The 20,033-nt window shown below is 54.9% G+C and overlaps 2 pseudogenes; one reads left to right on the forward strand and one right to left on the reverse strand.

Annotated features, from left to right (window-relative positions):
* The window catches only part of LOC118700704 (serine/threonine-protein kinase pim-1-like), a 3,253-nt pseudogene extending 597 nt beyond the window's left edge, over window positions 1–2,656 (forward strand).
* Window positions 1–20,033, reverse strand: part of LOC118700713 (zinc finger protein 271-like) — a 342,045-nt pseudogene that overhangs the window by 170,671 nt on the left and 151,341 nt on the right.

Raw genomic sequence — 20,033 nt, forward strand, 5'->3', positions numbered from 1 at the left:
AGCAGCAGCGGCAGCAGAAAAACAGATATTATAGAGCAGTCTTTCCTTTTCTCTTTATCTTTTGTTTCTCTTTATCTCCCCTTCCCGCGGTCGGGCACCCTTCTCTCGGGTCCCTTGCACGGCGTTCCTCTACTCTCCCCCGCCTCCTCTCCCCTGCCGGGCCGGGCCATGCCCCTGGCCCGCCCCCGGCCCCGGCGGGGCTGCCCCGTGCCCGCCCCGGCCGTCCCGCCGCGCTCGCCCCTCCGCCCGGCTCTGGCCGTACTGGCGGTGGCGCTGCTGGGCGGGCATCAGTGCCTGGTGCGGGGGCGGCATCGCCGCCCTTCGGCTCCGCCTGGCCCGATCCCGGCCTCGGCCCCGGCCCCGCCCCGGCCCCGGCCCCGACGTGAAGTCCCGTCCCGATCCCGGCCTCGGCCCCGGCCCCGTCCCCGTCCCCGTCCCCGGCTCCTCCCGGGGCCCGCGGAGGACACAGGCGCGCGGCCACTCCCGCCGCCTCCGCTGCGGCTTCCCCGGCCCGAGCTCCGCCGCTCGGCAGCGCGGCCGCCGGCCCCGAGCCGCCGGGGCCCGGGGCGGGTGGGGATGCCCGGCCCGGGCCGCTCGGGGGGCGCTCGGGGGCTGTTGCTGGCCCCGGGCCGAGCGCTGACAGCCGCCTCTCGCCCGCAGGGAAGGCGCAGGAGGCCCTGCAGGAGCGGTACCGAGTGGGTTCGCTGCTGGGGCGCGGCGGCTTCGGCAGTGTCTGCTCGGGACGCGGCTCTCGGACGGCGCCCCGGTGAGCGGCGGGGCCGGCGGCGGGCGAGAGGGAGGAGGAGGAGGAGGAGAAGGCGGACAAGGAGGAGAAGGTCGGGCTGGGCAGGACGGGCGGCGAGCTCAGCCCGCTGCTCTCCCTCACCCCCAGGTGGCCATCAAACACGTGCCGCGGGATCGCATCCGGCACTGGGGCGAGCTGGTGAGTGAGCGGGGCCAGCGGCAGCAGCCGGGCCGGGCCGGGCGGCGAGGAGCCGGGGCCCGGCAGGGTGGGAGCCGCCGGGAGCCTGGGGGAGCGGGGAGCGGGCGTGGGCTGAGGGGGCGTGCAGAGCATCCCGGGCTGGCTGAGGGCTCCCAGAGCCCCGGCATGGCCTCAGCCCCACTGACTGCACCGCGCTCCTCCCGCAGCCCAACGGCAGCAGCGCGCCGCTGGAGATCGTGCTGCTGGCCAAGGTGTCCCGTGGCTGTGCCGCTGTCATTCAGCTCCTGGAGTGGCTCGAGCTCCCCGACAGCTTCCTGCTGCTGCTGGAGCGTCCGGAGCGGTGCCAGGAGCTCTCGGGTTTCCTGGCGGAGCGGGGGTTCCTGCCCGAGGAGGAGGCGCGGGCGCTGTTCCGCCAGGTGCTGGAGGCTGTGCGGCACTGCACCGCCTGCGGGGTCCTGCCCAGGGACATCAAGCCCGAGAACATCCTGCTCGACCTGGCCAGCGGGCAGCTGAAACTCATCGACTTTGGCTGTGGCGCCTTCCTCCAAGACACAGCCTACACCCAGTTTGCAGGTGAGCCCTCCAGGGGATGCTCCTGGGCATCTCATGGCCCAGCCTGGGTGCAGCACCAGGGCTTCCCCCTATTGCAGCCGGGATGGGATTGATGCTGCAGCCGAGTTGATTTGAGTGGGGGTGTGAGGGGGGCCAGCTGCCGGCCCTGCCGACAGCCTTCAGCACCCACTGTGGCCTGGGCTGGGGCTGGAGCTGGGGCAGCCAGCCCGACACAAACCCCCATGGGGGTAGCAGAGAGGGGGCTCTGACCCCGTGCCCCGGATGGTTTGGTGTGCAGGCGAGGAAGGGCTTGGACTGCTCTGCTCCCCTTGTTTGCCTTGGCTTATTAACATTTTTGGGGGCCATGCAGATGGGGAGGAGAGTGGGTTTTCTCCACCACTGGGTGGGTTTTTCTTTTGTGTGTCATGGTTGGGCCTTCCCAGGGTTTCTGCTGCCCTCTTCCAGCACCTGTGGCTTCTTTTCCAGCCCCGAGTTTGTACACAAGTCCCAGGTGCTGGCGAGAGGGCAGCGCTCACCCCGTGCGGCTCTGGGGCAGCCCCCACATGGCCAGGGATGCTGGGGCCAGGCTCTGGGAGCGCAGCATCCCCCTGCTGAGCTGTGTCTGTGTTCCACAGGAACCCTGTCCTACAGCCCACCAGAGTGGATCCAGCACCAACGCTACCACGGCGAGGCAGCGACAATCTGGTCCCTGGGCCTCCTGCTGTGCCACCTGGTCATGGGCAAGCACCTGTTCAGGAGGGGCCAGGAGATCATTCGGGGGCGGATCTTGTTCCCACGATGGCTCTCTCAAGGTGGATCCTCATCTCTGGGCATGGGGGGAATCCCAGTGCTGGGAGACAGCAGCGGGCTCGTGGGCATCCCGCTCTGGCAGCTGCTGAGGAGGTGGCACAGGTCCTGCTCTCCTGCTCTCCTCCAAACAGAGCATCCATGGGGAAGTTTAGGCCCAGCTCTGGGCACACCCAGCATGGCCTGGGCACGGGAACAGGGGGGCAACTTCTCCAACTGACTGGTGATTTCTGGTTTCTCTCCCCAGAGTGCCAGGATATCATTAAGAGGTGTTTGTCCATGCAACCCTCAGACAGGCCATCCTTAGAAGAGCTTTTCTGCCATCCTTGGGTGCAGGGTGTTCCTCTGCCCTAGAAGATGGGAGAGATCCACTTGCACAGTTGGATCCAGGGGCCTGGCAGGTACCAGCTCCACACATCTCTTGGCACTCAGTGGCAAAGCAAACCAGGCTGGTTTTGTGCTGCCTGTAGCTCTGAGCAGGGGTCAGCAGAAGGGAACACGCAGCACTTGGGCTGGAGCTGAGCTGGAGACCTGGTGTGGCAAGCACTGGTGGCCACCATCCCCCCTTGTTTTGTTTGTCTGGTTCATGGATGGCTGGGGCCCTGGGCAGAGCCCTGACAGCTGATCTGGCCCCAGGGAAGGAGAAGGAGCCCCTGGAGAAGCTGTACCAGGTGGGGCTGCTGCTGGAGACACCAAGGACAAGCTCAAGGGTGACAATCTCTTCCTCGGCCTGGCCAGCTGAAGATGATGGACTTGGATTCTGGCACCTTCTTCAAAGCCAGGCTCCAGGCCCAACTTGCAGGTGAGTCGACAACAGGCAGGGGGATGCTCCCAGATCTGGGCCTGGCACGGCCTGGCCGGGCACCAAAGGTTCCCCCTTTGCTGGGGCAGATGCAATGAATTCTTCAGTCGCTGCCCAGCTGCTTTTTGGCTCTGGGCAGCTGCTGAGGGCTGGATGTGCAGTGGCTGGCGGCAGACTGGGCACATGTCCTGCCCTCCTGCTCTGCTGCCAAAGGCAGCAGGGATGGGCAGCTCTGGGCACAGCTCTGGGCACAGCCAGCACGGCCTGGGCACCGCAGGCCTTGGCACAAGGGCACAGGAGCCCTCAGCTGACGGGCGGTTTCTGCTTTCTCTCCTTGCAGCCGGGCTCTGCGGCTGCTGAGGCTGCTCTGGGCTCTGCCAGGGCTCTGCTGGGCTCAGTCCTGGGCCCAGCTGGGCTGGCTCTGCCCTCACATTGCTCTGACAGCTCTGCATCAGACGAGCCCATTGCGAGCACAGCACCTGAGCTTTCTGCTTTGGCAGGTGAGTGAGACTCTGCTGCAGGCCCAGAGATTGCAGCTGGGGACACACATCCAATTGGCAAGGACCCAAACTCTCCACAGTCCCAGCTGAACGCCTGGATCTCCTCAGGATGTTCTATCTGTCCCATTCTTCCTTCTTGATGGGCTGGAACTGTGCAGTTGCACTTTCTTCCTCCTCTAGCAGTGCCACGAGTAGGCCAAAGCTGGCGAGTGGGCCGTGCTCCTGAGGCAGTGCAGTCTGGAGCTGGTGGATGGAGAATTGCCCTTTTGCACTGCCAAACCAGAGCAAAAAGCTGTCAGTGGGATTTGAGTCTTTATGAACCCCCTGACAGTTTCAACGGGAATGTGCAGCTCATTCACAGGGTGAGAAGGAAGGGCATCTTCTAAAGGATTTGGGGTTTGAAAGTGTTTCCATTCCCAGTCCTGCTTGGAGCTGGCAGGGCACAAAGCACTCTCCCATTGCTTCGCCCACAATTTAACAATGTTAGAAACAACCTCAAAAACTTTAAAAAAGGGTGCTGAGATCAGCAAGATGGATCCATGGCATCAGCACATGTACAATGTAAATAACTGAGTTCTCTTTTTAAAAAGATCATTTACCTCCTAATGCAAAGAATGTAACTTTGCATTTATGTTTTGATTTTTTCACTAACATTATGTTATGTTTTTTCACTAACACTTGGATTTTATTCTTATCTTTTACAATTTAGCTATTTTTTTCCTTTTTCCTTTTTTTTCCTTTAAATAGAAAACATGTCCTATCAAAGGAATGTCCTTTGCTCCTGGTTCCTGTGTGGAGCAGCTCCCTTCCTGCTGGCTGAGCTGCTCAGGCAGAGCCCGGCAGCTCCTGGCCCTGCAGGGCTGAGGCTTTTCTCCGTTGCTGGGCACAGACTGATGGAGCAGCACTGCTGAACTCGGGCACACAGAGGGACCAGGAGCAGCTGCCTTTGCCCACCTGAGGCTCCAAGGCCCAACCTCTGAGCAGCCAGGGCTGGAAGAGACTGGCAGGATCTGATCCCTGACTCTGGGCCAGGGCTGCACAAATGACCCCGCAGCAGCAGCAGCAGCAGCAGCAGCAGCAGCAGATGGAGCTGACTTTCAGCACAGCCCCTGCCCCTGTTCCCTCCCGTGTGCAGCGGTGTCACAGCAGCCTGAGGCACCTGGGAGCCCCCAGTGCCAGCAGGGACTTGAGATGGCAGCCCTGGGCTCCTGGAGGCTGTGCAAGGAACGGAGCTGGGCACTCCCTGTCCATGGGGAGCTTGCAGATGGAAAAGGCTGCTGTGCCCAGGCAGCTCCAAGGGCACAGAAAGGAGGGTCTGGAGCACTGGATCTGTGCCAGTGCCACAGTCCTGGGCAGCAGCCAGCGAGCCCTGGGGGAACAGAGGGCACAGCACGAGGGACAGAAGCAGGTAAAGGCAGAGACTGGAGAGAGCCAGAGCCAGGAGCAGGAACAGCTGCTCCATTGCACTCTTGGAGAAAGCTCTTGGCTGGTTCCAAGCGCTGAAAGGCGTGAAGGGCAGAGAGGAGCCACAGCAAACAATGCTCCTGTTTGCACAGCCTCCCCTCTCCGTGTCCCAGAAGGAATTGCATGGACTGTGCTCTTCTCTCCGAGTCGTCTCGTTCAGCATGAGCAGCTCAGCACCAGGAGCTGAAGGAGCTGAAGCCTCAGGCCACAGGAGCTGGGCAAGAGGAGACTTTCTGAGCAAATGAATGCTGCTAACATGGACCCAGCTGAATGCAGTGGATAGAATCATGGAATCACAGAATCCTTTCTCTTGGAAAAGCCCTCTGAGCTCACCCAGTGCAGCCGCTCACCCAGCAGTGCCAAGCCCAGCACTAAACCACGTCCCTGAAGTGCCAAGGCCTGGACACCAGCCCTGAGTGAGGCCTGAACAGCAGGCCCTGAGCCCAAGGAGGCCTCTGGATGAACCTTCCAACCAAAGGTTATCTTTGTATCTGCTCCCTAATGAAATATACATGGTCATTAGCACTGTGAAAGATGTAGCCACTCATTAGTGAAACATGTATTGACCTTTGTGTATTTAGAAGCCAGACCAGGCCATGAAATCTGACATCTGGCCTTGTTTGGGGCTGAATGGTCAAAGTCAGCTCCCTTGGTCCCTCCTGGGGCCCTGGCCAGGCTTTGGGAGGGAGCCAAGAGGAGGATGAAAGCAGATGTTGGCACACTAGCAGTGCTGTCAGTTTGTTCATTCAGCACTGTCAGAGCTGGGCCCTCTCCCAGCGGGGTTGGAGCCTCAGCTGTGGCTGGAGGCACCTGCAGGAATTGCCAGTGCCCAGGAGTGGCTCTGCAGCCCTTGGCTGTGACAGCTTCCCCAGCTGCTGTGTGGGTCTGGGGGATGGTAAAGCCTGAGGGTAACTGGGGCTGGATCTTTCTCAATCACTGCAGGCAATCTTTGGTGGGGATGATTGGGTGCATTGCGAGCTGCTCCTTTTGTGATTCTTTGCTGCTTTGAGCTGCAGGAAATGACACTGATTCCTTTAGTTGGTGTCTGTGTCTTTGGTGCTGACCCTGCCCACTGGTAAAACAGAACTGGCCCAGTCTGGCCAGATCCCAACAAAATGTCACTTGTTCAATGTCAATGTGAGGAATCAGTGCCATCAGAAATTCCCAGATGGGAAGCCCTTCCCTGGAGTTCCCTGGCTCTGGAGTGGGCTGAGGTCAGAGCCCCGTGTGAGCAGTGGGGCAGTTGGGTAAAAGAGGCTGCACCCCTGGATGGCTTCAAATGCATCAAAAAATTACATATGGGAAAAGGAAAAGAACTTGTGGGTTTGGGAAGACGGGGGTGAACTTTGTTAATGACACTTTGGAAACAGCACCAACAGAAGGAAAAATTGTTGTTGTCACTCCCACACAGACTGACAGAAGGTTTCAATCTTGAGCTCAGGTTCATTTGTGCTAGTGATATAATTATAATGATAGTAGTAATAATAATAATAATAAATTAATTGTAATAGTTATATATAATATAACACAATAATTTATATTTGTATCTATGTAATTAAAAATTAATACTATTAAATAAGGCTGACAGTACTAATATGTCAGCTTTAGCTGCTCACTGACACTAAATACTCTACATAAAAGGACTGGCCAAGACCCAAATGTCAGTGGTAAACTTTGTGAACTCTATACAAGGCATAAAGCAGAAGGGGATTAAATTGGCTATTTCTATAGGATTTGCTGATGCTGTGATGCAGAGTGCTTTTTCTATTACTGTGAGAAATGCAGTGATTAAGACTGCTGGGTTTTTCAAATCCCAGACAATCCACAAGCTGCAGGATTGGTTGAATGGGTGAAGGGGTTGTTAAAAGAGCAGTTGAAAAAATGAGAAGATGGGAACCTGTCCCCATGGAGAACTTATCTCCCAGATGTGCTCCATGCCCTTAACAATGGCCCACTGGGGAAATGGAAACCCCTGGCTGTGCATGGCTGCACCCAATTTACATTAATGAACTAAATCAATTATTAGAAGAAGAAAGAAGTGATGCTGTTAAAATATCCAACAGCACATCCTGTGAGCTCCAACAAACACAAATGGGGCTCTGCAGAACTGCACGGCCTTGGATTATCTGCTTGCTGGCCAGGGAGGATCCTGGGCTATTCCAGGACAGGAATGTTGCAGGAATGTCTATCAGTGCTGGGTTTGAGGTCCAACAATCAGGAATCACCTCAATAGAAAGATCAGTAGAAGAGAGGCAGAAAGAAGAAAATTCCTCATGGTGGGATTGGCTCCCAAATTGGAGGCTGCTGTGAAATGCATTTGTGGCAGTCACTGCAATCATTGCAGTGTGAGCACTTGGTGTGTTATGATTCCATGTTGGAGTTGTTGTGACACCTTGTGCTGGAAATGGAGTATTGGGACTTGTCTAAAGAGACAGAGTCTCAAGAAAAGAATGGGCATTTGATAAAGAACAGAGAATAGCAACTAATTAAGCAGGTTTTAAAAGGAATTAAAATTGTAGCTCTGAGTAATGAACTTGAGCAGCACTTAATTGAAGAACAAGAGGTGATGCCATTATGCCTAATACCTAAATTTAAACTGTGTTATTGAAATTGTTCTGAAGGTTGCAGTTCATCGGTAGGTCAAAGCACTGAGTGAAGCACTGAGGCCTCACCAGGCCCTGACTGAGGCCTGAACAACAGGCCCTGAGGCAAAGCTGAGCTCCAGATGAACCTTCCAACCAAAGGTAATATTTGTATCCACTCATCAATGAATCATTATTAGCAGTATGATCTCTGTATGTGTTCATTGGTGAAATATGGATTTACAATCCTGTATTTAGAAAGCAGGCCAGATCCCATCTGGCTTTGTTTGACGCTGTGGGATCAAAGTCACATCCCTTGGTTCCTCCTTGAGCCCTGGCCAGGCTTTGGGAGAAGCCAATCAGGAGAATGAAACCAGATGTTCCCACACCAGCAGTGGTGTCAGCTTGTTTGTTTAACAGTGTAAAAGCTGGGCCCTCTCACAGTGAGGTTGGAGCCTCATTGTCTGCAAAGGTGGGTACACCTGCAGGAATTCCCAGTGTCCACGAGTGGCTCTCCAGTCCTTGGCTGTGAAAGGGTTAAAAGCACTGTGCCCAGGCATAGTTGGGCAAGAATAAGAGACACTGCACCCAATATGGAAGCTTGCAAATATTCAGCCACAAGCTCAAGACACAGGATGAATGTTGGCAAGAAACAGGGAAAAAACTGGCAGAAATGAAGGGCAGAGCTTGCTAAAACCAGTGAGGAAATTGCTGAAACAGCCAACAAGAGACTGTGCATGCCTAGAGGAGAAAGGTGCAAAGGGCACGGCGATGAAGACGTCCAGCCTTCATCAGGAGACCCCCAAGGAAGACGCGGAGCCTTCCTCAGTGCCAGCACCAGTGTGCGCTGCGCCTGTGCCTGGCGCATGCTAATGATGGTAATGAGTGCTGAGAGATCGTTTGCATAACCACACCTTTTCTAAGGAAAACCATGAATGTGCATAGAGTATAACCATCCATTGTAATCTCTGTGTGCTGTGTGCTGTCAGGAGGAGATACCCCTGCACACCTGGCGCTGAATAAAGCAAATCCCCCTCCCTGGGCTTTGTCTGGGAAGTGTCTCTGGGCCCTGTTTGGGGCCATTCATGTCCATGGGGTTCTGTAAAGTCCCAGTGGAACCTTGGTGCCACGTTGTTCCCCAGCCTCACAGTGCTCTCCTGCTGCCATGAGGTCCCTCCCTCTGTGACACCCTGCAGCCCTGACTCCATCAGGGTCTCTGGGGTTCCTTGGTGCATGCCTTTCTCCCATCTGAGCCTTGCTTCCATGGGTTCCATGGACTGACAGTGGCCCTCTGCATTCCATGGGCCCAGCTAGATCACAGCAGAGCCTGGCTTTCATCAGGTTCTGATACCTGTTCTGCCAGCTGACAGGGCTGATTTAAAGAACACAGAAACCAATGGGAAGAATGGTCTTATTTTACTGTGAGTCTTAAGGCAACACAGAAGTAAAATTATACATTCAATACAACTACATGCTTGGCTTTAGCAAGAAGCAAAAAAAAGCAAGGTAATGCACCTAATCATTATTATAGGAGAGAAAGGATAGGGACTGAGAAAGACACATCCCAAATTGCTTAAATACTTTGCCATCATCCAGAGTCCGCAGGCACTGGGGAGCCCCATTTCACAGCGAGGACCTGGAGAACTCTTGGAAGCACTTGGGAAAATCCCACATGGTGCATCCACCCGTAGGTGAGGTCTCCAAATTTGCTCCAAAAGTGGGTCCAGGTTTTTAGGCCTAAATCAGCAAGTCAAAGGAACTGGATTATATTTTTAGCCCATGAACTCCTGGGTCTCCTGGCACTTTTGCTGACCAGGAGGACCCAGGGCTTGGCCAGAGCCCAGTCCCTGGCTTGGAGGGTTTCCCCTAAAATATCCTACAAGCCTCTATTCATGTCAGTTGGGAAAATTTCTTAGAGTGATACATTTCTTGCAGGTAACTACACAAGATTATGTGAAAGTCTCCAAAGCAGCTAGTTTGGTGTTAAACAGCTGCAGAATCACCTTGGTCATCTATTTTTAGCTAACTAAAACTGATGGTGTTAGTAACATAATGCCCAGGGTTTGTCCTGTAAGCCAGCTCTGGCTGAGGGCTGCCACTCAGGCCTGAGCACATCAGCAGCTGAAGGGACCACAACTGGGAATGGCAAAAACACCCCCTGGGACTGGCCCAGAGGTCCTGGGACTTCCTGGCATGGATCACCTCAGGAGACAGGATTTCAGGGAGCCCAAAGGACTTTTGGGAGAGCTGCTGTGGACACAGAGGGAATGGCACAGCTGGATCCCTTGCCTGGGCTCCCAGAGGACCCTTCTGCTGTGGGGCTGCTGAGGGTGGAGGAGCAGCAGGTACCCATGGCCACCCCAAAGCAGGGCCCCGTTGGCAACACGGCCCCGACCGGGGCTGCGGGACCCCATCCCTGGGATGAGTCAGGAGCTGCAGAGCTGGGAGTGCTCAGCCAGAGCCGCTGAGCCTTCAGCAGCCCCACACGGCCAGAGCGTGAGCCCAGTGGGGAGTGGGCACTGACAGGGACTGTGGGGCCTGAACCAAGGCCCAGCCCCACTGAGAGCGGCTGTGCCGGACACGCTGCAGCTCCAGGAGCAGCTGGAGCCCCAGGCAGCCAAGGGGTGCCACCATGGATGTTCCTTTCTTCCCCTCAGAAAGGACACTGGGAAGCTGGGGAAGTCTCAATGAAAGGAGCAGGGATGGTGGGAGCTGTGGGACAGCACTAACACAAGAAACCCAAACTCTCCTGAGAAAGGAGGGCAGAAATCCCTGGTGTCCAGCATCCTGCCAGAGAAACCCATTCCCAGAATTACCAACATAAAGCCATCCTCCAATTCTCTGGATTGTGCTGCTCCCAACCCACTTACACCTTCCCCCCAGAGTGAAGCTCTGAAGTGGGATTGATGGAGGGAAGCTGAGCCCTGAGCCAGGCCAGGGTCAGTGCCAGGAGCATCCCCTGGCGCTGTTTGACAGCGGCTCTGCAGGAGCTGGGGATGCAAACAGGACAAACCTGAGCATCTCCCGCCATCAGATACCTCAGAGCTCACACAGCAACACGGCCGTGGCTCTCCCAAACTGGATTTAGGAATGGCACACCTACTGCAGCCATTGGATCCAGATCAGCCCAGATCCCTTTGGGACTGTTATAAATGAGAAACTTGACTAGGCCAATATTCAAGCACAAACCGGTGCCAGCAGTGAGCGGGGCCCGTTGTTTCAGGACTGGTTCCTATGGGAAACATCCCGCTTCCCATGGCAGACATCCCGCTCCAGTCAGGCCAGCACCCCTGGGTTAGAATTTGAAGGGTCTCAGTCTCAGTCCTTGGGGAGGGCTTCAAGCTCCATCCTTGACAGCGGTTGTGAGGCATGTTATGAATAAGAAGCTTGACTAGGCCAATATTCAAGCAGCAATCCATTTATTATTTAAGATGGTCAAGTATGAGCAATACAGCACTGGGTACAGAGGGGGAAGTTTTCCCTCCAACTGCACCGGAATTGAGGGTTACATGTATTTATAGGGGTACTCATCAGTTTTTTTCAACAGTTTCTATTTCCAATTTTTACTCATCAGGAATTTTTATTCCAAATGATTACATCACAATTCTATACACTATTGTGATTTGAATTTCTCAGGATGTATTTTCATAGGAATATCCCCAGATGGTGATGGTCCAGTTTCTGAAAGAGGAAAGACAAATCCCATCTCGTGGAGTCCAGCTCCCCAGATGTGTCCACCTTTTAATGGCAGAGACTATAAATCTAACAACAGTGATGTCCAGCTTCCCTTTGGTCGAAACCATAAATCCTTGAGGTGATGGTCATCTTCCTTTCTCAAACTGTTTTTCTCTGCTTCAATAAGGTGTAAGATAAGCATGTTTCCTATATATATATTCCAAAGCTATAGTTTCAAGGATACAAGTAATGTTCTCAAATTATACTTCAAAAGGTTATTATTGCAGAGCTCTTTATGGATTAAATGCAAGCAAAAAGCAACATCCTTAACACCTTAATTCCAATGCTCTTAAATCAACCAGGGTTAATTGCAAACAAAAGATAGGTTCAAAGGCCTTTTTCCATGCTTTATTTTCATCAGTTATTATTAGAATTCGCAATTATCCCATTGTCGATGTCCGCACATTTCGCATTCGCAAGTACACACTTCGCCTGTTTGTACCTGAGACAAAACATAGCTTTGCATCTCACATTGTATATAGTTAATTAGGTTAATAAAAACTGTTAAAATTATAGGCAGAGCCTTGTCTCACAGCCTGTCTCTCCCCGGCCTCCCTGGTGCTCCTTCAGCTCCTTCCCCCCTGCTGTGGCTCTGCCCCCGGGCTGAGCAGATCGAGCCCCGGGCCGGGCCCTGAGGCCGCTGCTGCTGCCGCAGCACCTGCGGGGCAGCCCTGAGGCTCCGGGCCGGCTGTGGGAGCAGGAGCAGCGCTGCAGAGCCCGCGGCCCTCACGGGCTGCGAAGGCACGGGCAGATGGCCGTGGGGCCCGGCTGGCACTGCCGGCGCTGCTGCTCTCGGCTGCCGCCTGCAATCCTTCCAGGTGGCCCTTAGGCCGGCTCAGGAGCCGCTCGGAGCCGTGCCCGAGGGCTGGCCCTGAGCCCGGGCCCCCAAGGGCACTTGTCCCTTCATCTCTGCACTGCCACATTCCAAGCTCATTTGTCAGCTTCCTCCTGCCCTGCCTTTCTGCAGGGCAGCGTTAGGGGCTGGCCCAGCGGCTTTCCTCCCGCACGGCTGCAGCCCCTTGCCCACAGCTCCCTGGCGGGAGCCAGAGCTGCTTTGCAGCCGGGCACCCCCGCCGTGTCCCGCAGCCCGGGCCGGCTCCTGCCCGCTGCCGGTGAGACCCCGCGGCTGGGCCCGGCTATCCCGGGCCAGAGCAGCTCCCTGCCTGGGGGGACACGGGGGGATGTGAAATACAAAGCTGTGTGTCGTGTCAGGTACTGACAGGCAATGTGTGTATTTGTGATTGCGACATGTGTGGAGACCGGCAATGGGACAGTTGTGAATTCTAATAATAACTGAAGAAAGTAAAGCATGGAAGAAGTCCTTTGAACCCATCTTTTGTTTGCAATTAACCTTGGTTTATTTAGGAGCATTGACATTAAAGCATTGAGGATGTTGCTTTTTGCTTGTAGTTAATTCTTAAAGAGTTCTGCAATAATAACCTTTTGAAGTATAATTTTAGAATATTGCTTGTATCCTTGAAACTATAGCTTTGGAATATATATAAAGGAAACAAGCTTATCTCACGCCTTAATAAAGCAGAGAAAAACAGCTTGAGAAAGGAAGGTGAACACCGCATCAAGGATTTATAGTTTCAACCAAGGGAAGCTGGACATCACTGTTGTTAGATTTATAGTCTTTGCAATTAAAAGGAGGACCTACATCTGGAGAGCTGGACCTCACCAGATGGGATTCGTCTTTCTTCTTTTGGAAACCGGACCACCACCATCTGGGGATACTCCTCTTGGGATACATCCTGAGAAAAACTAAATCACAATAGTGTATAGAATTGTGACGTAAAAATTTGGAATAGAAACTGCTGATGAGTAAAAATTGGAATAGAAACTGCTGAGAAAGCTGATGAGTACCCCTATAAATACCTGTAAGCCTCAACTGTGGGTGTGCAGTTGGAAGGAAAACTTCCCCCACTGTAGCCAGTGCTGTATTGCTCATACTTTATTAATTAATAAATTGATTGCTCCTTGAATATTGGGCTAGTCAAGCTTCTTATTTATACCATCCATAACTGTAAAAGGAAACCTTCCTGCTGAACTGGACTAGACAAGAGGAAAATCAAGGCAGACCCATGGTTTGTCAGGACTTGATGCATCCTCATGAGCCCTGTGGTGCTTTTGGAGCTGAGACTTTGAACCTCAGGGCCTGAGAGGAGATTGCACAAACCTTTCCAGGAATCAAAGTCAGAAGAAAACCACAAAGTGTCTCAAAGCATGAATGGGTCCCACTGAGGTCCATCCCAAACACAGGCTGCTCATGGACTCCATGGAAGAGAGAATTGGTGGCCAGGATGGCACAAAAAACCTATCAGGGACTCAGTGTGGAAAGGAGAATCCAAAGTACCTTAAAAAACCTTGAGTATCTCAAGCACAATAATGAGTCCTATTGAGTGTCAGTACAGAGCTCTCAAGGGACTCGTTAAAGCAGATAATTGGAGGCCATGATTGCACAAACCTCTCAGAGACTCCAAGGCAAAAGCCAAAGCCAAAGTCCTTTGAAAAACCTGCAGTCCCTGCAGGGAGCATGAAGGAGCCCCCAGGGCCATTGCTGAGCAGGGCTCCCCAGGGACTCCTTGCAGCAGATCCTTGAGGCCACTGGGATGTGGGCTAGGGGGGGATGCTGAGGGCAGCACAAGGGGCTGACAGTGCCCAGCCTGGCTGGGGCTGTGCCAGGAGGCCCCAGGGCCTCAGGACAAGGTGTCTCCTCCCAGCCCTTGCTGGCACAGACCCTGCTGTGCCCCAGGGCACCAAGACTTGGCTTCTCTGTGTCCCCACCTGTCATCACTGCCTGCAGTTCTCTGCTCTGCCTGGGGCCTGGGGACACTTGCTCAGTCCTGTCCCTCTCTGGGACCCATTAAAAGTGCAAGAAACTTTGGAGTTGGATTCTGCCTTGGAGTTCTGCAGAGGTTTCTTCAGCTCCCTCTCAGGGACTGATGTTCAGGGCCTGAGCACAAAGGCCCAGAGGCTGATTAAAGTCCTTGTGCTGTGTCTGTGCTGCTGAGCTGGGCTGGGCTCCTGGCACAGAGGCAGCTGCTGCTCACCAAGAAGAGCTTCAAAAGCACATTTCTCTGGATGAGCAGCTCTTCTGCCAGCCCAGCAGGGCTGGGGCACTGCCTGCAGCCAGCCCGGGCACAGCCCAGAGGCACAGAGAGCTTCAATCAGTCAGGGCTGGGAAGGGGCTGAGAAGTGCCTGGGGCACAATCACTGCCAGCCCTTGGCACAGGAACCTCTGGCTTCAGGACAGTGCAGCTGCAGCTCCTGGAGCCATCTCCTCAAGCTGGAACATCCCAATGCCTACAGACCCTGTGAGTACAATTCTGGGTATTTCTGGTGCAGGGGAGGTGAAATGCTCATTAATCTCTCACATGCTGAGGGGTTCTGATCAGTCATAGAATATTTCCAGGGCAAGGATTTTGTAAAAAATGAGGAAATTTCTTAAGACTTTGTATTCAGCTTCCTACTATTGAAGAATGGCAGGGAGGTGGTAAGAAATATTAAAGGATGATTATAAATTTTGATAATTGTCTGTAATATCTGACCTGGTAAATTTTGCTTATGAACTATTATTTATGAAATTTTAAAAGTTCCCAAGACATCCAAACTGTTACTTTTAGTGATCAATGGGTTCACAGGTGATCCCTAATGTGCTTTCAGCCACTCTGCCCATGGACAGTACCAGCATCACCTTTGCTGGAGCCATCAGGCTCAGTCTGAGCTCTCCTTTCTCCAAGCTGCAAAGAGAACCTGCCCCCAGCCAGTGCCCTGCAAACAGGCAGGGTTCTGTAGGGCCAAGGAGAGTGCACAGAGATTTGGGGTCTGTGGGTGCTGGCAGGGAGAGATCAGGCACAGGGAAACACCTGCAGGAGGGAAATCTGCAGGAAGCAGAGAGAAGATCAGGGAAGGAGAGAAAACAAACCCCAGCAATGCTGTGGCAGGGAGAGTTTAGAGATGCCCACAGGATCCCCTCCAGTGCAGCCCCTCCCTCTGAACAAGCCCCCTCCCTCCTGTGCCCCAGCCAAGCCTCTGCCCTCAGGGCCGGGGCTCCAAGGCGTGCAGCCCCTCCTGTGCAGGCAGAGCTGCAGCAGAGCCGTGGGGCAGCTCTGCAGCCCCGGGCCCAGTTCCCTCTGCAGAGCACAGGGCTGGGAGCAGCTGCCCGGCCCTGGGGGCTCTGGCAGAGGCACAGCTGGCTCAGGGTGACGCTGTCCCCAGGGCCCGGCTCTGGGCAATGCTGTCAGTGCAGCCAGGGAAGGAGCTGCATCTCCCTTCATCCAATGCCATCAGAAGGACACTTGGAAGTCTCCCTGAGATTTCCATCCAAGCTGGGAGCTTCAATCTAGGGTGCAAACCTGTCCTAGAGCATCTCTGAGTTATGAGATTGATGGGCAAAGGAAGAGGTGTTGTGACACTGAAAATGCTGCTGGGTTGGTGAAATGAGCAAAGTGAGTCCTTGGCTACAAATGTGGAGCTGGGCTGTGGTGGAAACATCTGCTCTAAGCAGTACCTGGGGAATTTTAAAGGGAAACATGGGAAGGTGATCACCCTCCAACTGAAAAAGGTTACAGCCCAGAGAAATTTTGAACAGGTCAGAATGACAAACAATGTCCACTAGCTCTCCACTTATCACTTTGCCTCTCACAACATGCTCTCTATTCCCTAAGAGCAGTAGAAATGCTGAGGGTTTCTGATATTCAAGAACACCAGCAGAGGTATGGGGAAGCTTTAAAGAAAACACCAGAACTGTTGAAAACCGAAGTGTATCTGTGTGTGTTCCAGGGTAGGTGTATGAGAAAAGGCTTTGATTTTGTTGACAGGTATCTCCTCTAACTTGTCACTGTCCTTTCTCCATGAACAGGTGCCCATGTGCAGCCGCAGCAAATGTCCAACAGCAGCTCCATCAGGCACTTCCTCCTGCTGGCATTGGCAGACACGCGGCAGCTGCAGCTCCTGCACTTCTGCCTCTTGCTGGGCATCTCCCTGGCTGCCCTCCTGGGCAACGGCCTCATCATCAGCGCCGTAGCCTGCGGCCACCACCTGCACGCGCCCATGTTCTTCTTCCTGCTCAACCTGGCCCTCGCTGACCTGGGCTCCATCTGCACCACTGTCCCCAAAGCCATGCACAATTCCCTCTGGGACACCAGCAACATCTCCTACTCAGGATGTGCTACTCAGGTTTTTTTCCTGATCTTCTTCATGGGAGCAGAATATTTTCTCCTCACTACTATGTGCTACGACCGCTACGTGTCCATCTGCAAACCCCTGCACTACGGGACCCTCCTGGGCAGCAGAGCTTGTGCTCACATGGCAGCAGCTGCCTGGGCCAGTGCCTTTCTCAATGCTCTCATGCACACGGCCAATACATTTTCCCTGCCCCTGTGCCATGGCAATGCCCTGGGCCAGTTCTTCTGTGAAATCCCACAGATCCTCAAGCTCTCCTGCTCAGAATCCCACCTCAGGGAACTTGGGCTCATGGCTGTCAGTGCCTTTTTAGGACTCGGTTGCTTTGTATTCATTGTTTTCTCCTATGTGCAGATCTTCAGGGCTGTGCTGAGGATCCCCTCTGAGCAGGGACGGCACAAAGCCTTTTCCACCTGCCTCCCTCACCTGGCTGTGGTCTCCCTGTTTGTCAGCACTGTCATGTTTGCCTACCTGAAGCCCCCCTCCATCTTCTCCCCATCCCTGGATCTGACCCTGTCAGTTCTGTACTCAGTGGTGCCTCCAGCCCTGAACCCCCTCATCTACAGCCTGAGGAACCAGGAGCTCAAGGCTGCAGTGAGGAGACTGATGACTGGATGCTTTCAGAAACATTAAACTGATAGTGAATATCTGTAAATAGATTGTAATAAAAGTAAACTTTGATATTTCTTCTTGGTTTCAGAGGTTCTATTTCTTTGTTTCAGGTTTTTCATATTTTCCGCAAAGAAATGTCATTGTTTGTGCCATTTCTCTTTTTGTTTCTCTCCTCCTTCCCTGTGGCCACGGACTGTGTCCGTGAGGGGCTGCATTCTCAGTGGCTTTAAAGGAACTAAAGGATCTCCCAGCAGAGTTTTCTGCAGAGATGCCCTTTTGTTGCCTTCTCTGGAGCTGCAGCAGCAATGTCTGTGTGCAGAGCTGGGGCAGATCAGGGCTGGCCCAGCAGCTGTGCCCAGCAGCAGCAGCAGCAGCACTTGGTGTTGCCAGTGCTGCTGCCGTGGCCCTGCCCCGCTGCCCTGGTGGCCCTGGTGTTGCTGCAGGGCCTGAGTGCTCTTGGGGCCGGGCACAGCCCTGGGGTTGGCAGTGCCGGGGCTGCAGCAGGGACAGGCCATGGGCACTGCTGGGGCAGCGCTGATGCCTCAGGCCAGGCCCTGGGGGCTCCAGGCTCCTTGCCCAGGCTCTCTCAAGAACACGGCCAGGCCAATGCTCAGCACAGAAACCCCCATGAGCAGCCCCAGGCTGGCCGTGGGCAGGCTGGGGGCAAACAGCATGGCTGGGGCTCTGTAAGGGCCCTGGGGCAGACGGGAAGGAGCAGCAAAGCAGGGGCTGATCCATGCCCAGTGCGCTGCACAGCCCAGGACAGCGTCCCAGAGCGTCCTCATGCAGCTGCCAACAACATCCCCCCTCTGCAGCCCTGGCCTCTCCCCCAGCTCACACAGGTGCCCCATCCTTGCAGGCACAGACACGGCAGCACTGCCTCAGCAGCCCCTGTTTGCATTGCACACAGCAGGGGCAGCACCCCCATGCTGTTGCTGTGGGGACATGAAGCTGAGGGAGCACAAATGCCAGCAGCCCCTGGGGCCAGCAAGGGCTGGGGGACACCAGGGAAACCATTCAGCTTTGTCCTGGCCTCTGCACTCAGCCAGAAAGTTTGTTCCCATCAGCTGGGAGTTTCCTGTGCCACTGCAGACGCTGTTGCTCAGAGCCAGGGCTGCCTGGCAGCCACCCCCAAATTGCCCTCAGCATTTCCTTTCCTTCCCCTCTTCTTTCTTTACTGTTCCCTTGAACAAATTTCTTCCTCTTGCCCAGCCCTGTTCCCTCCCCTGCAAACAGCCCATCCCTGTTTGCCCTTTCCTCTCTGGCCCCACTCCCCATTGCAGTTCCTGACCTGGCCCCATGGGAACGTCCCTTGGGCAGCAGGATCATCCTACAAGTGCTGCAGGAATTGTCTGCAGGCTCCTGCAGTGCCTGCTGCTGCTCCCTTGCCAGAGGCACCCGAGGCCAGGGGGACACATCTGGGCCACTGTGTCTGCCTCTGGGGCTCCCTGTTCTGGGCAGTGAGGAGGAGCTGCAGAGGCTCTGCCAGACTGACAGGATGGGCTTTGGGGCTGGCAGGAGAAGCTGAGGGACCTGGGCTGCTGGAGCTGCTGAAGAGAAGGCCCAGGGCTCATCCTGCAACTGCTCCAAGGGTGGTTTCAGAGAATCCCAGAATCAGCAAGGTTGGAAAAGACCTTGGAGATCATCAAGTCCAACCTGTGACCTGACACAGCCTTCTGTCCCCTGGGCCTCCTCTTCTCCAGGATAAACAACCCCAGCTGCCTCTGCTGCTCCTCACAGGACTTGTGCTCCAGACCCCTCCCCAGCCTTGTTGCCCTTCTCTGGACACGCTCCAGCCCCTCCATGTCCTTTCTAAATTGGGGGGCTCAGAACTGCAAACAGCACTCGAGGTGCTGCCCAAGCAGTGCTGAGCACAGGGGAAGAATCCCTGCCCTGCTCCTGCTGGCCACACCATTCCTGATCCAGGCCAGGAGCCACTGGGCATCTCTCTGGTGGTCCCTGGTGGTCGTGGACCCCAATGTTCCAGTGGGCCTGGCTGAGCTGGCTGGACCCTGCGGCTTCTGAACTTCCAGTTCCCCTTCCCACACAATGGGCCTTGTGTGGTTTCCATAGGCCTGGGGTTGTGGAGAACAAACTCCAGGTGTGAGCTTACCTGGTGTAGGCAATTGATCATCTGGTAACATGAGGTCACAGAGTGGGCTATGGCATCAGAGAGTGGGGCATGTGAGGTCATCGAGAAGCTGTGACATCATAGACTGCCTCTGTGACATCACTGAGTTGGCTGACATCAGAGACCAGCGGTGTGACATTAGAGAATGGGCTGTGAGCTCACAGAGCAGGCTGTGACATCCCAGAGGGGCTGTGTGCCATCCCAGAGGGGCTGTGTCAGGTCACTGGGTTGGTCACTCTGCCCCAGCTCCCCCTCGCAGTTTCTCCCAACAAGTCCAATGCTGTCCATGCCCAGTGGGGTCCCTGTCCCCCGGGATCCCCCCGGCCCACCTGGAGCCACAGCCTCCACCAAAGGTTGTTCCACAGGATACACCCCAGAGCCTGACATGGGGACAAGGGGCCAGGGCTGTGTGACCAGGACATCAAGGACGGGGATTATCCAGGTCACTGGGGCCTGGGTTGGGTTGCCCAGGGCAGGAAAGATGTCTGGCAGCTGGAGCAGGGTCTGGGAAGGGCCTCCAAGGTGGGGCTGGAGCCCTTGGGCTGTGAGCAGAGGCTGAGGGAGCTGGGCTTGTCCAGCCCAGAGCAGGGAAGGCTGAGGGGCTCCTCATCCCAGCCTGGAAGTGCCAGCGAGGAGGGGATGGAGAACACAGAGCCAGGCTCTTCACTGGGGGCCTGGTGGGAGACAAAAGCCAATGGGTGGAAGGGGAAAGAGGGGA

Source organism: Molothrus ater, chromosome 35, assembly GCF_012460135.2.
Source record: "Molothrus ater isolate BHLD 08-10-18 breed brown headed cowbird chromosome 35, BPBGC_Mater_1.1, whole genome shotgun sequence".
Taxonomy (NCBI): Eukaryota; Metazoa; Chordata; class Aves; order Passeriformes; family Icteridae; genus Molothrus; species Molothrus ater.